Consider the following 15238-nt stretch of genomic DNA (forward strand, 5'->3'; position numbering starts at 1 on the left):
ACCTAGGTTGCTTCCAGCACTTGGCTATTGTAAATTGTGCTGCTATGAACATTGGGGTGCATAGGTTCTTTTGGATTGGTGTTTCAGGGTTCTTAGGATATAATCCTAGCAGTGGAATTGCCGGGTCAAAAAGCAGATCCATTTTTAGTTTTCTGAGAAAAATTCCACACTGTTTTCCATAGTGGTTGTACTAGTCTGCAATCCCACCAACACTGCACTAGGGGTCCCTTTTCTCCACAACCTCTCCAACACTTGTTGGTTGCTGTTTATGATGGCCATTCTGACTGGTGTGAAGTGGTATCTCATTGTGGTTTTAATTTGCATCTCTCTGATATCCAGCGATATTAAGCATCTTTTCATGTATCTCTGGATCCTCTGTATGTCCTCCTTGGAGAAGTGTCTGTTCAAGTCCTTTGCCCATTTTTTAATTGGTTTGCTTTTCTTCTTAGAGTGGAGTCATGTAAATTCTTTATATATTTTGGAGATTAAACCCTTGTCTGAGGTATCATTGGTAAATATGTTTTCCCATACAGTTGGTTCACTTTGGCTGTGCAGGAGCTTTTTATTTTGATGAGATCCCATTTGTTTATTTTTTCCTTTATGTCCCTTGCTCTAGGGGACATATCAGTAAAAATGTTGCTGTGTGAAATATCTGAGATTTTTCTATGTTCTCCTCTAGGACTTTAATGGTGTCATGACTTACATTTAAATCTTTTATCCTATCCACCTTGAATTTATTTTTGTGTATGGTTTAAGTTGGTGCTCAAGTTTCATTTTTTTTTTCCATGTAGTTGTCCATTTCTCCCAACACCATTTGTTGAAGAGGCTATTTTTATTCCATTTTATGTTGCTGCCCCCTTTGTCAAATAGCTGAATGGATAAGAAAGCATGTTTTCTTTAGTGTGGTAAATACAAAAGCTGCAGGCAGTGGCATTTTTACTAGATCCCCCTGGGTCCCATTGTTTCTGGGTCGTGTAGTGAGAATTTGCTCACCATATGTGTTCCACCCTCCCTGAACTACCTGTAAATTGTCAATGTCCTTTGAAATCTAGACCTTTTACCTTTCTTTCTCCTTGGTCCACAATGGCAAAAAAAACCCTCAACAGCCTGATGTATTTGTGGTCTCATTTTTATATGGTACCTCTGAAGGTGCATTCATATAATAAACTTTATTTTCTCCTGTTTTAAAAAAGATCACTTAATGCTATCCCAATCAAAATTCCAATTGCATTTTTAACAGAAATTGAACAAACATTCCTAACATTTGTATGGAACCACAAAAGAACTCAAATAGACATAGCAATATTGAGAAGTAAAAACAAAGCTGGAGGCATTATGCTAAGTTATTTAAAACAATTTTATAAAGCTACACTAATCAAAACATAAAAACAGACACATAGATTAATGGAGCAGAATAAAAAGCCCCAATATAAATTGACATACTGTAATAATTTATGACAAAAGAGCCAAGAATATGGAATGGATAAAAAGTGGTCTTTTAAATAAACAGTTTTGGGAAAACTGGACAGCCTCATGCAAAAGTATGAAACTGGATGGCTATCTTACACCATACACAAAAATTGACTTAAAATGGATTGAACTTTAATGTAAGATCAAAACCACAAAATTCCTAGGAAAAAATGTAGGTTGTAAGCTCCTTGACATCAACCTTGCAATGATTTTTTTTTTGGATTTGACACCAAGAGCACAGACAACAAAAACAAAAATAAGTGGGAATATATCAATCCAAAAACTTCTCAGCAAAGAAAACCACCAGTCAAATAAAAGGACAACCTATTGAGGAGAATATCATATTTGGAAATCATATCTGAAAAGGGGTTAGTATCCAGAAAGGACAACCTATTGAATGGGAGAATATATTTGGAAATCATATCTGAAAAGGGGTTAGTATCCAAAATTATAAAGAACTCAAACAACCTAATAGCAAAAGCAATAAAATTTAAAAACTGGTGTACCTGAATAGACATTTTTCCATAAAAGAGACATACAGATGGCCACCAGGTATATGAAAAGGTACTCAACATTAATAACGATCAGAGAATTGCAAATCCAAACCACAATGAAATACTACCTCATACCTGTTAGATGGCTATTATGAAAAAGGCAAAAAAATAAAAAGTGTTGGTGAGGATATGGAGCAAAAGGAACACATGTGCACTATTGGTGGGAATGTAAATTGGTGCAGCCACTGTGGAAAATGGTATGAAGGTTACTCAAAAAATTAAAACTACCATATGATTAGTTATTCCACTTCTGGGTAATTATCCAAAGAAAATGAAAACACTAACCTGAAAAGAGATATGCATCCCCTCTTCCAAGTTCATTGCAGCAATCTTTACAATAGCCAGCATAGGAAAGCAACATAAATGTCCATTGATGAATGAAAGGATATATACAAAGATGTAAATATACAGTACAATGAAGGTTGGAACTTCATGGATTGGATTAAACTGAACTCCACATTGTTCAATGGTCATCTGTATTTTTTTTCTAAAGTTGGAATTCCACATATGTGAAGGACTAACTTTAGTTCTGTGTCAATTTTTGACTCTGAGGTGGTAACCACTCCTAACCCTTGCATTGTTCAAGGGTCAATTGTGTATGTGAAAGAATATGTGTATGTGTATATATAAAAATATATATGCACACATATATGAAAAACAGTGGAATATTATTCAGCCATAAAAAAATGAAATCTTGCCTTTTGTGACTACATGGAGGAAACAGGGAATTTTGCTAAGTGAAATAACTCAGGACAAATATGATATGATCTCACAAATAAAAGAAATATTCTATAGATACACAAAGACTGGAGGTTGCTGGAGGAAGGGGATAGAGGTGGGTAAATGGGGTCAGAAGTACAAACTTCTAATTATAAAATAAATGTCATAAAGATGTAATGTACAGCATGATGATTATACTTCATAGTGTATTTCACATTTGAAAGTTGCTAAGAAAGTAAATTTTAAAAGTTATCACAAAATTTATAAGGACATACAGTGACAAATGTTAGCTAGACTTGTGATCATGTTACAATATATATGTATAACAATGTAATATGTCAATTATACTTCAATTAAAAATACATAAAATTTAAAAACATTTCAAAAAAGTAACTACTAACCTATAAGTCTATAACCAATTGGATTATCCTTTAAAATATGGGCAAAAGAAAAATATTTTTAAGAAAAATATTCCCCTGGTTGATTTATACTATAAAATATACCAGGCAATATCTTTCAAGTGGAAGAAAATTATCTCATATGTTAATATGAAAATTCAGAAAGAAATGAAGTATTCCAGAAAAGATTAATATATATAAATGTACACATATACACTCACATATACAGAATAAAAACTAACAGTAATTTCTTATAGGAATTAGAGCACTTAAGTTAAATAACATGAAACTCTGGCACTAATGATGAGAGTGAGACAAATGCAATTTCTTTGCTGGACAGTGATAAAAGGTGTAATGTATAGTACTGGCTTTATTTGTGTAAACCATTAAAGAGACTAAAAATTATATAAAGAAGATATAAGAAAAATATACAGATAGTATAATTAAACCCACAAATACTGCAAATTGCAATTTACTATAGTCTAAACAGTACACTTGAAAGACATTCTGTGAGACCACAAGTTAAAAACAACAATATGCTATTTGCAAATATCAAACTTTAAATATGAGCACACAGAAAAGTTGAAGGATGAAAAAAAATTTACCATTTTCCTTTTGAAAGCTAGTATAATATACATTATAATATCGGTCTCAGTAGAATTTAAACCAAGATATAGTACAAGAGGAGTACTTAGTAATGATAGAATAGCCTAGTTAATTTACTAGAAAAATATCATAAGTCTAAATTTTATACAACTAATAATACAGCCTTAAAAAGAAAAAACTAACAGACTAAAAGGAGAAATTCATGATCATAGGTAATTTTAACATATCTTAGTAAATGAGACAACATGCAGGTAGAAATAGATAAATAGAATATTTGAGCATCAAGTTTTAACAAACTGGATCTAATTGACATGTGCAGAACCTACATCCAAAAACTACAAAATATACACTATTTTGAGATGCACATAGAACATTTACTGAAATTTCCCATAAACCAAGTTTCAACAAATTTCAAAGTACTCATATAGCATATGTTCTCTGACTACAGTTGATTAAACTCAAAATCAAACTCAAAATCAATTAGCAAAATCTTAATCAGAAAATACACCAATTGAAATTAAGCAATTTATAAGAATGAAGAAATCCAAAAATTGTTTTCTGGAAAGACAGAGGCAAAACTCATAGAGGCAGTTTCAGTTCCAGAACACTACACTAGACCAAATACTGCAATTAAGTACGTGACTTGAATTTTTTGGTTTCTCGGTGCCTATAAAAGTTATTTATGTTATAGTATATTAAGTGTGCAATAGCATTATGTCTAAAAAACAATGTATGTACCTTAACTGAAAAATGTTTTATTGCTAAAAATGCTAGCCATCATTTGACCCTTTTGGAAGAATGGTGCCAATAGGCTTGCTCAATGCAGGGTTGCAACAAACCGCTAGTTTGTAAAAACAGTATCTTCAAAGTGCACTAAAGAAGACATAATAAAAATGTTTGTGTAAAAGTAATCCTCTAGAAATACATATTTTAAAACAAAATACAAATCTAACCTTAACAGGTATGAAAAACAGGTCATTCCTATAAATGCTATGGACATTACAGAGGAAATGATGAACAGTTTCACATCAATAAATTTGAAAATCCAGACAAAAAGGCAGATATTTCAAAGATAAGAGGACATGGTAGACAACATCAACGAATTTGAAAAATTAGATGAATTGAATAAATCTCTTAAAATATATTACCAAAATGGACACAGAGGAATGGAAAACTGTATGTTCTTATCTTTTAAAGAAACTGAATATTTAATTTAAAACCTTTCCACAAGGAAAACTTGTGATCTAAATAGCTCCATGGGTAAATGCTATTAAATCAAAAATAAAATAGTAGCAATCATATACAATCTTTTCCAAGGGTTAAAAAAGGGAAAAGCTGTTCAACTCATTTTATGAGAATAATATAACTATGCAACCAAAACCTGACAAGAACATTAAAAACATATTACAGGCCAATCTTTCTTTTTCAATGCAGGCAGAAATATCTTAAAGAAAATATTAGTGGGCTGAAACCAGTTACCAACATACAAAATAATAACATGTCAACGTCAAGTGGAACTTATTCTAGGAATGCAAAGGTGGAGTGGCATCCAAAATAAATTACTATTTTCAGTCTCTAGAGGGCCAGCTTAAAGTTACATGAGAATTTTTTACCATGTTATTGGTCAGGCAGTGCCCCTAACCCCCATGTTGTTCAAGGGTCAACTGTAATTAAATTCACCCTGTTAAAAGGTTAAAGGAAAAATCATATTATTTGAATAGATCCAGAATGTACATGGTAAAATACAATACTCTATGACACACACATAACTAGCTCAGCAAGCTATGAGGAACATTTTAAATCTGATACAGGGCATTTATATTTTGAAACACACACATACCCCTACAGCAAACATTTTTCTATTAAATGCTGTACTAGATATTATAATTAATGTAACAAGTCAAAAATTTGAAATTAAAATACTTCTGGTCAAGATAGTGCAGTAGGTAAAGACTGTGATCACTACCTCCCATGACCACATCAAAACTACTACTAAATTATAGAACAACCATAATTGAGAAACACCCAAAGACTAACTGAACACAAGTGCTATGACTAAGAATATATAGAATAAGCCATGATGAGACTCGTAGGGTAGGCAGAGGGCCTGAACAGAAAGGTCCCACACCCATGATGTGGTGATAAAGAAAAGTTATCTTGGTTGTGGAGGTTCCTCCCACAACCCAAGGAACAAGGGTTCCCTGACCCACATGGGCTCCGCAGTTTGGGATACAGTGATGGGAAAAAGAGTCCCCATGACATATGGCTGCAAAAACCAGTGGGATATGAATCAGAGTAGGATGGGGGGCTTCTGGAGTTCTAGGTATACCTCCTAAGGAGCCCAAGCATGGACTTCTTCACTCACAAACTCACTCGCTCTGGGCTTCAGTGCAGGAGCAGCAGCTCAAAAAGTGCTCGAGATGTACAGAGAGAAACTGAATCAATTACCTTCGGGGCTAGGGCCAGAGGGAGAAAATTCAGGGCAGCTCTCTTGGGATTGGAAGTACTGGCAGGCAGATTGTTCCTGTGTTGAGTGTTTCTTCCACCCAGATGGCAGGCACAAGTAGGCACCAAATCTGAGATCTCCATGAACATGGCTAACACTCCTCTCCCTGCCCTGGTGGTTTCCTGAAATCCCACCCCACACAGTTAGTCCATCAGGCCCAACCTGTTTCCAGTGGATTCTCCATGTAAGCCACCTGCCTAGGTTTATGCTGTCAAAATTTCCTAAAATCCCTCTAAAATCCACAAACCCCAAAGAAGCAGCTGCTGGCATAGTAGCACCTGTACCACTTGTTAGATGTCTCCAAGCCCATCATAAACAGCAACCATTCTCAACTTGCATAATAACTTCCTTCCATTAGGTGGCACCAAGTCTCACACATGCTGCCTCCAGTGTTGACTTGGAACATAACTTCAACTGAGGACCCTCAAGGCTAGAACAAGTAGAACTTGGCCTCAGCTCACATCATGGTACCCACCAAAGGGTCCCAAGCCCAGCAAGAGTGACAACCAGACTTGGTTCACAGCATAGCCTACCCCAACACTTTCAAACCCAGTACAAGTGGCAACCAACTACACATCACTTTGTAGCTCCCATCAGGAGACTTCAAGCTGGGCATGAAAAGTGGCTTCCCTTGGCCTACATGGGAGCTCCTCTTAAAAGAACATGCCCAGAGTCTCACTTCAGATCACAAGAGCATCACCAAACCAGTTCTAAAAACAACACATGAAAAGGTCAACTTGGCTGATATCAGAGGCTCTCTAAAGCAACTCTTATCCTATGGAGTCAGCCCCTGCAAAATAGTTTCTCTACTGTAGTCAAAGTCACCCTCACAGCTAATCAGCCTGAGGGTCATACTCAGCCACTAATGTGCCAATTGCAATCAAGGCTAACTACAGTCAAAGAACACACATATTGTATACAAGGGATACCCCTGGAGCACCAAGTTCAGGTGTACAGGGAGACTGTGCCACTGGGTCCCACAAGATACATAATACATAATGCCACATTACCAACACTGGGAGACATAGTTGATCTACCTCATACATAGAAACAAATATTGTTGGGGAGGGGGAAAGCCAAAATGAGGAGGTAAAGAAGTATATCCAGAGTGAAAAAATAGGGCAATACTACAGAAAAACAATCAAAACAAAATAGAGACAAGCAAACTACTAGATCCAGAGTTCAAAACACTGGTTATAAGGATGCTCAATGAACTTAGGGGAAGAATAAATGAACTGAGTGACTATGTCAAGAAAGAGATAGAAAACATAAAAATAGAGATATAAAACATAAGAACGAATCAGTCAGAAATAAAGAATATAATAACTGAAAGAATATAATAACTGAAATGAAGAATACATTAAATAAAAGATTAAATGTGGCAAATAATCAAATCAGTGATTTGGAGGAAAAGGTAGTAGAAAACACCCAGTTGGAACTGCAAAAACAAAAAAAAATTAAAATGAGGATACTTTGAGGTTTATGGGACAATAGCAAGCAAATCAACATTTGCATCACAGGATTACTGAAAGAAGAGAAAGCAAGAAATTGAAAACCAATTTAAATAAATTATAACTTAAAACTTCCCTAACCGGGTGAAGGAAATAAATACTCAAATCAAGGAAGGACAGAGTCCCAAACAAGAGGAACCCAAAGAGATCCACAGCAAGGCACATCATAATTTAAAAGGCCAAAGGGGAAAGACAGAGAATCTTAAAAGTAGGAAGAGAAAAGCAATTAGTTATGTATAAGAGAATCCCATAGACTGGGAGTGTCCAACCTCTTGGCATCTCTGCACCACACTGAAAGAAGAGTTGTCTTGGGCCATACATTAAATACACCATGACACATAATCACAAAAAAGTCTCAGTGTTTTAAGTAAATTTACAATTTTGTGATGGGCCATATTCACAGCCATCCTGGGCTTCATGTAGCCTGCAGGCTGGACACCGCTGGTAGACTGTCCATTGATTTCTCAACAGAAAGTTTGAGGGCCAAAAGGGACTGGCAAAAATATTCACCAAGATATATAAAACAAACCAATAATTCTCTACCCAGAATGGTTATGATTTAGAGTCAAAGGAGGGAATCCAAGATGGTGGCAGAGTAGCTGGCAGCTCCATTCACTTGCTCCCAGACACAGACAGGACTATCAGTAAAAGCACAGGTCAGAGAGTGAGAGACTCTGTAAGTTTTAACATGCATGAAAATGTGGGGAGAGCATGACAGTGAGAATGCCTGCAGGCCACCCAGGATCTGGTGGTCCAGGCTTTGTAAGCAAGCCAGCTATACAGCTGAGTCCCCAGCCCTTCTGGCTGTACAAAGCTGGGGCAGTGGTGGACTGGCTCAGTAGCCAGGAGCTACCAAAGAAGAGAGAGAAGGCCTGAGAGGTGTGGGGGAACAGCAACAGCATTGCAGGAGCAGGCCTGCCCAAGCCTGAAGAGCTCTGGGGGAGTGGGGTCTCCACCAGGGCCCTGTGTTATTATATAGCTGCAGGGTTCTTCCCAACACATCTCTTCAGAAAGATCCAAAGAGAAACTATCTAAAAATATGAGGCTCTAAAAGTCAGTAGCCAGCCCTGACCATGAGAGACCGTGTGATTTTGAGGGGGGAGGAGTATATGGAGAGTAAGCCCCTTAGGAACTGGTGTTACAGCTTGGAGACCACAGAGAAACTCTTAAAAGGGGAGCTGAGGCATGATCTGGACTGGGCAGGGATCTGATGCTAGCACACCTGTGTGCTGGCAAAATGGCTTTCCTAACCAAAAAATGAGAAGGATAGAGTACAAAAATGGTACAATAAGACCCAACCCAGCACAGCTCACAAGCAGGGCCTTTCCAGATGGAGAATTCAGGCCAAATCTCCTGCGAGAGAGTGGCAGGCTTGGGACTGGAACGCAGTAGCTGGACACCTGAGATTTGCTGCTGCCAGCCAGATCCTCTCACAGACAGGCAAGCCCAACCCCACCTGCAGGATTACAGGTTCTGCAGATCATCAAGTCCAGGCTCAGGAGTATCCTGCTGCATACATTTCCACAGGGGAAAGAAGAAGAAACTCTGCCAGACACTACGAGCTACACAGCTCCTCAGACCCCGATCTACTAAACGCAACAGAGCAGAGAAAATAGAGACAGGTGCAACAAGGCACAATCTTCTCTCCTACACAGCTTCTCAGCATTCATTTCATACCTTTCAAATTTGGGTCTAATATGTCACCAGGTTTTATATTACAGTTTATTTCAAATCCTCATATTTTGTTCTTCCCTTCTACTCCATTTTACTTTCCTCCTTCCTCTTCTTAGTTTTTAAATTCTACCTTCTTGCTATGGCTTTTTTATTCCACACTTACTATTTTCCCCACCTACAGCCTCTTAAGATCATTTGTAATTGTCATTAGTCATCTCACATTCTTTTTCCCATTCTTAAAATGTATTCCCTCTCCACCATTATCAATCTTCACTTATTGGGTGTGAATCAGGAGGTTGTGGTTGCATTTCTTCTATTTTATTTCTATATAGTCACCATTTTTGTATTTCAAATCTTGAATTTTACTGTCCCCTCTCCTACTCCATTTAATCTTCCTCCTGCCCTTTCTTTTTTCCCCATTTTAAATATTAAGTTTTTACTGTCTCATCCTGGTTTAAATTCCCCACTCAGTATTCACTCTCCCTCTATCCTCTCAAAATAATTTCGCTTAACTTTACTCTAGACATCTCTTAAGCTTTTTTTTCTCTTTTCCCCTCTCATATTCCAATTCCACTTATATAACCCTTAGTTCATTTGCTGTTCATGTTGCTGTAGTGGATCTTTTTCTCTAATTAGGTACACATACACACACACTTTTTAAAATTTCAGTTTAACCCTAATACTATACATTTCCCTTCTGTTATTTCATCCTTCCTTCCCTCCTACCTTATTTATTTATGGTGTAAATTTTTCTTTTCCTTTTTGCCTTATCTCTACTCCCTACTCTTATTATTGTTCCCCCTACCCTTGAAAAATCGATTTTCTTGTAGTTAGTCATCTCATATTCATTTTTGCTTTCTGAAAACAGTCTTAAATACCTTTACACTTCTACTAATATTGCTCATTTGGTCTTGATAGTGTGGTTGTGGGGGCTATTTTAGCAGGTATGGGTTTGTTTCCTGGGCTGTTTGGTTTGGCTCTGGCCAAACCTGTACAACAGCATACAAGCCATAGTGGGTGGAGTGACTCTCAGTCAGCCAGCTGGAGAAAAGGACCTACCAAAAAATGACCCCCAAACAACCCAAACCCAATTATAACAAGAGACCCCACATAAATGGAATACAGGGCAGCCCAAGAAAATCAAGTTTGGGAGATCAGGAGACTGTATCACTGAGTCCCACAGGTCTCCTGCCACAGAATTTCATACCATGAAGACAAGGAATCAAAGAAGATCAATATAAGAAGCTGAAACAAACAAGAACAGTTGCCTAAAATGAAAAGACAGAGAAACAACCCTCAATCGAAAGGAAATGAGAAATCTCCAGAAGGACTGCTAAATGAAATAGAGGTAAGCAAACTATCAGACATGAAGTTCAAAATAATGGTTATAAGGAAGCTCAAGGAGCTCAATGAGAACTACAAAAAACTCCAGGAAACAAGGAACTTACTGCAAACAATATCAGCATGAAAAAGGACATATAAACTATCAATAACAGCTAGGAGGAAATGAAAAGTACAATATCTGAAATGAAGAACACAGTAGAAGAAATTAAAAGTAGGATAGATGAAGCACAGGATTAAGTCAGTGAGCTGGAAGACAAGGTAGAAAAAAATTCCCAGACAGAGCATATAAATGAAAACAGACTAAAAAAGAATGAAGAGGGCTTAAGAGACCTGCAGGACAACATGAAACATAATAATACCTGTATAATGGAGATACGAGAAGAAGAGGGACAAGGGATAAAAAACCTGTTTGAAAAAGTAATGACAGAAAACTTCCATAAATTGATGAGAGAAAAAGTCATGCAAGTTCAGGAAGCACAGAGAGTCCCAATCAAGATGAACCCAAAGAGGCCCACTGTAAGACACATCATAATTAAAATGGCAAAATTTAAAGACAAAGAGAGAATCTTAAATGAAGCAAGGGAGAAACAGATACTAACATTCAAGGGAGCTCCAATAAGGCTATTAGCAGATTTCTTAGCAGAAATGCTACAAGCCAGAAGGGAATGTCAAGAAATAAAGTAATGAAAAAGCAAAGACCTGCAACTAAGACTACTCTACACAGCAAGGCTCTCATTTAAAATGGAAAGTGAAATAAGTTTCCCAGACAAAAGAAGACTAAAAGAATACATCTCCACCAAACCAGTATTGATTACAAGGCATGCTAAACATACTGCTTAAAGAAAATGAAGAAAGAGAGAAAGGTGGGGGCAACACAGGTACAAAGGGGAAAAATGGCAATAAGTACATATCATTAATAACCTTAAATGTAAATGGATTAAATGCTCCAATCAAAAGACATAGAGTAGCTGAATGAATAAGAAAGCATGACCCACATATATGCTGTCTACAAGAGTCACCTCAGAACAAAAGATCTACACAGATTGAAAGTGAAGGGATGGAAAAAAAAATATTCCAAGCAAATGAACATAAAAAATGGGAGAGTAACACTTACATCAGACAAAATAGATTTCAAAACAAAGGCCATAAAAAGAGACACAAAAGAACACTTCACAATACTTAAGAAAAGAATCCATCAAGAAGATATGACCTGGCTGGCGTAGCTCAGTGGATTGAGTGTGGGCTGCGAACCAAAGCATCGCAGGTTTGATTCCCAGTCAGAGCACATGCCTGGGTTGCAGGCCACAGCCCCCAGCAACCACACATTGATGTTTCTCTCTCTCTCTTTCTCCCTCCCTTCCCTCTCTAAAAAATGGATAGAATCTTTAAAAAAAGAAGATATGAACATTGTAAACATATATGCACACAACATAGGAGTACCTGAATTTATAAAGAATATCTTGGAGGACATCAAGATAGATGTAGACAGCAACACATTTATAGTAGGGGATTTTAACACACCACTGTCAATAATGGATAAATATTCCAAATAGAATCAAGAAGGATATTATAACACTGAACAACACTCAGATCAAATGGCCTTAAGTGATACATACAGAACTTTTCACCCCAAAGATGAAAAATATTCATTCCTTTCATAGGCACATGAAATATTTTCAAAGACCACATGGTAGGGCACAAAACAAGATTTAACATTCAAATTCATGGAGACTGTAAAACATACTATTAAACAATGAATGGGCCAACAATGAGATCAAAGAAGAAATCAAAAAGTTTCTGGAAACAAATGAACACACAAGAGCCCCATACCCATGGGACACAGTGAAGGCACTCTTGAAAGGGAAGTTTATAGCAACACAGGCCTACCTATAAAAGAAAAAATTCAGATAAACAACCTAACCTTAGACCCACAAGAACCAGATGAACAACAATAAACAAAACGTAGAGCAAGTAGAAAGAAGGAAATAATCAAGATTGGAGTAGAATTAAATGACACAGAGACTAAAAGAACAATTCAAAGGATCAATAAATCCAGGAGCTGGTTCTTCAAGAACATGAACAACATTTATAAGCCTTTAACCAGATTCATCAAGAAAAAAGAGAAGGTATCCAAATAAATAAAACCAGAAATAAAAGAGGAGAAATTACAATTAGTGCCACAGAAAGGCAAATAAACATGTGACAAAAATTTTGAGAACTTGGGTGAAGTGGACAAATTTCTGGAAACATATAATCTTCCAAAACTGAATGAAGAAGAAGCAGAAAGATTGACTAGACCAGTAAGAGCTAGTGAAATTGAAGCAATAATCAAAAAAACCCCCGGGACAAAAAGGCCCTGGACTGGCTGGCTTAAAAGGTGAATTTTACCAAACATTTAGGGAGGAGCTATCCCTTGTACTTCTCAAACTACAAAAAATACAAGAAGAGGGAAGACTCCCCAACTTTTTTTATGAGGTCAGTATTATACTAATTCCAAAACCAGGTAAGAACACAACAAAGAAAGAAAACTACAGACCAATATTACTGATGAACACAGATGCTAAAAAGCTTAATATTGGCAATCTGAATCCACCAATTAATGTATAATCCAGGAATTAAAAGATCATTACCATGATCAAGTAGAATTCAAGTGGAATGAATACATCACATAAACAAAATGAAAGACAAAAATCACATGGTCAATAGATGCTGAAAAAGCATTTGACAAAGTACAGTACCCATTTATGATAAAAACACTCAGTAAAGTGAGAGTAGAAGGAGCATATCTCAACATAATAAAGGCCATATATGAGAAACCCGCAGCCAACATCATACTCAATGGGCAAAAACTAAAAGCTTTCCCACTAAGATCAGGAACAGGACAAGTGTGTCTGCTTTCCCTACTTCTTTTCAACATAATATTGGAATTTATAGCTACAGCAATCAGACAATAAAAACAAAAGGCATCCAAATTGGAAAGAAGGAAGTAAAACTGACATTGTTTGCAGATGACATGATACCGTACATAGAAAATTCCATAGGCTCCACAAAAAACCTCCTAGTTCTAGTAAGTAAATTTGGCAAAAACAGTGGGATAGAAAGGCAATATTCCAAAATTGAAGGCATTTTTGTTCCCCAACAATCAAATATCAGAAACAGAAGCTAGGGGGGGAAATCCCATTTACTACAGCAACAAGAAAAAAAAATATGTAGGAATAAACCTAACCAAGGAGGTAGAAGATCTGTACTCAGAAAACTACAGAACACTGAAGAAAGAAGTTAAGGAAGACACAAATAAAAGAAAGCACATACTGTATTCATGGATTGGAAAAATTAACATCATTAAAATGTCCATAGTACCCTAGGCAATCTATAAATTCAATGCAATCCCTATCAAAATACAAATGCCATTTCATAGATATAGAACAAATATTTCAAAAACTTATATGGAACCATAAATGACCCCAAATAGCCTCAGCACTTTTGAGAAAGAAGACCAAAGTAGGAGAGATCACAATATTTGGTATTAAACTATATTACAAGGCCAGTGTAATCAAAACAGTCTGGTACTGGCAAAAGAACAGACACATAGACCAATGGAACAGAATAGAGAGCTCAGAAATAAACCCATGTCTCTATGGTCAACCCATATTTGGCAAAGGGGGCAGGAGCATACAGTGGAGTAAAAGTAACCTCCCCAATAAATGGTGTTGGGAGACATGGACCGGTGCATGCAAGAAAAAATTGAAACTTGACCACCAATTTATATCATATAGAAAAATAAAGATGAATAAAAGACTTAAATACAAGTTATGACACCATAAAAGTCCTAGAGGAAAACACAGCCAGTAAAGTTTAAGATATCCCACACAGCAGTATTTTCTCCAATATCTCTCCTAGGGCAAGGAATACAAAGGAAAGAATAAACAAATGGGACTACATCAAATTAAAAAGCTTCTGCATGGCTAAAGAAAATATCAGCAAAATGAAAAGGGAATCAACCATATGGGAAACCATATTTGCCAGTGTTAACTTGGTTAAAGGTTTGGTCCCCAAAATATATAAAGAACTCAGATGACTCCACACCAGAAAGACAAAAGAATACAATTAAAAAATGGGCAAAGTGCCTGAACAGACACTTCTTCAAGGAGGACATACAGAGGGCCTATAGATATATGAAAGGATATTCAGCATCACTTAGCCATCAGAGAGATGCAAATTAAAACCACAATGAGATACCACTTCACACTGGTCAGAATGGTCATCACTAACAAATCAACAAACAACAAATGCCGATGAGGTTGTAGAGTAAAGGGAACCCTAGTACATTGTTGGTAGGAATGCAGACTGGTGTAGCCACTATGGAAAATGGTATGGAATTTCCTTGGGAAACTAAAAATGTTACTGCTTTTTGATCCAGTGACCCCCCTGCTGGGATTATACCCTAACAATCCT

This window comes from Phyllostomus discolor, chromosome 1 (assembly GCF_004126475.2).
Source record: "Phyllostomus discolor isolate MPI-MPIP mPhyDis1 chromosome 1, mPhyDis1.pri.v3, whole genome shotgun sequence".
Classification (NCBI taxonomy): domain Eukaryota; kingdom Metazoa; phylum Chordata; class Mammalia; order Chiroptera; family Phyllostomidae; genus Phyllostomus; species Phyllostomus discolor.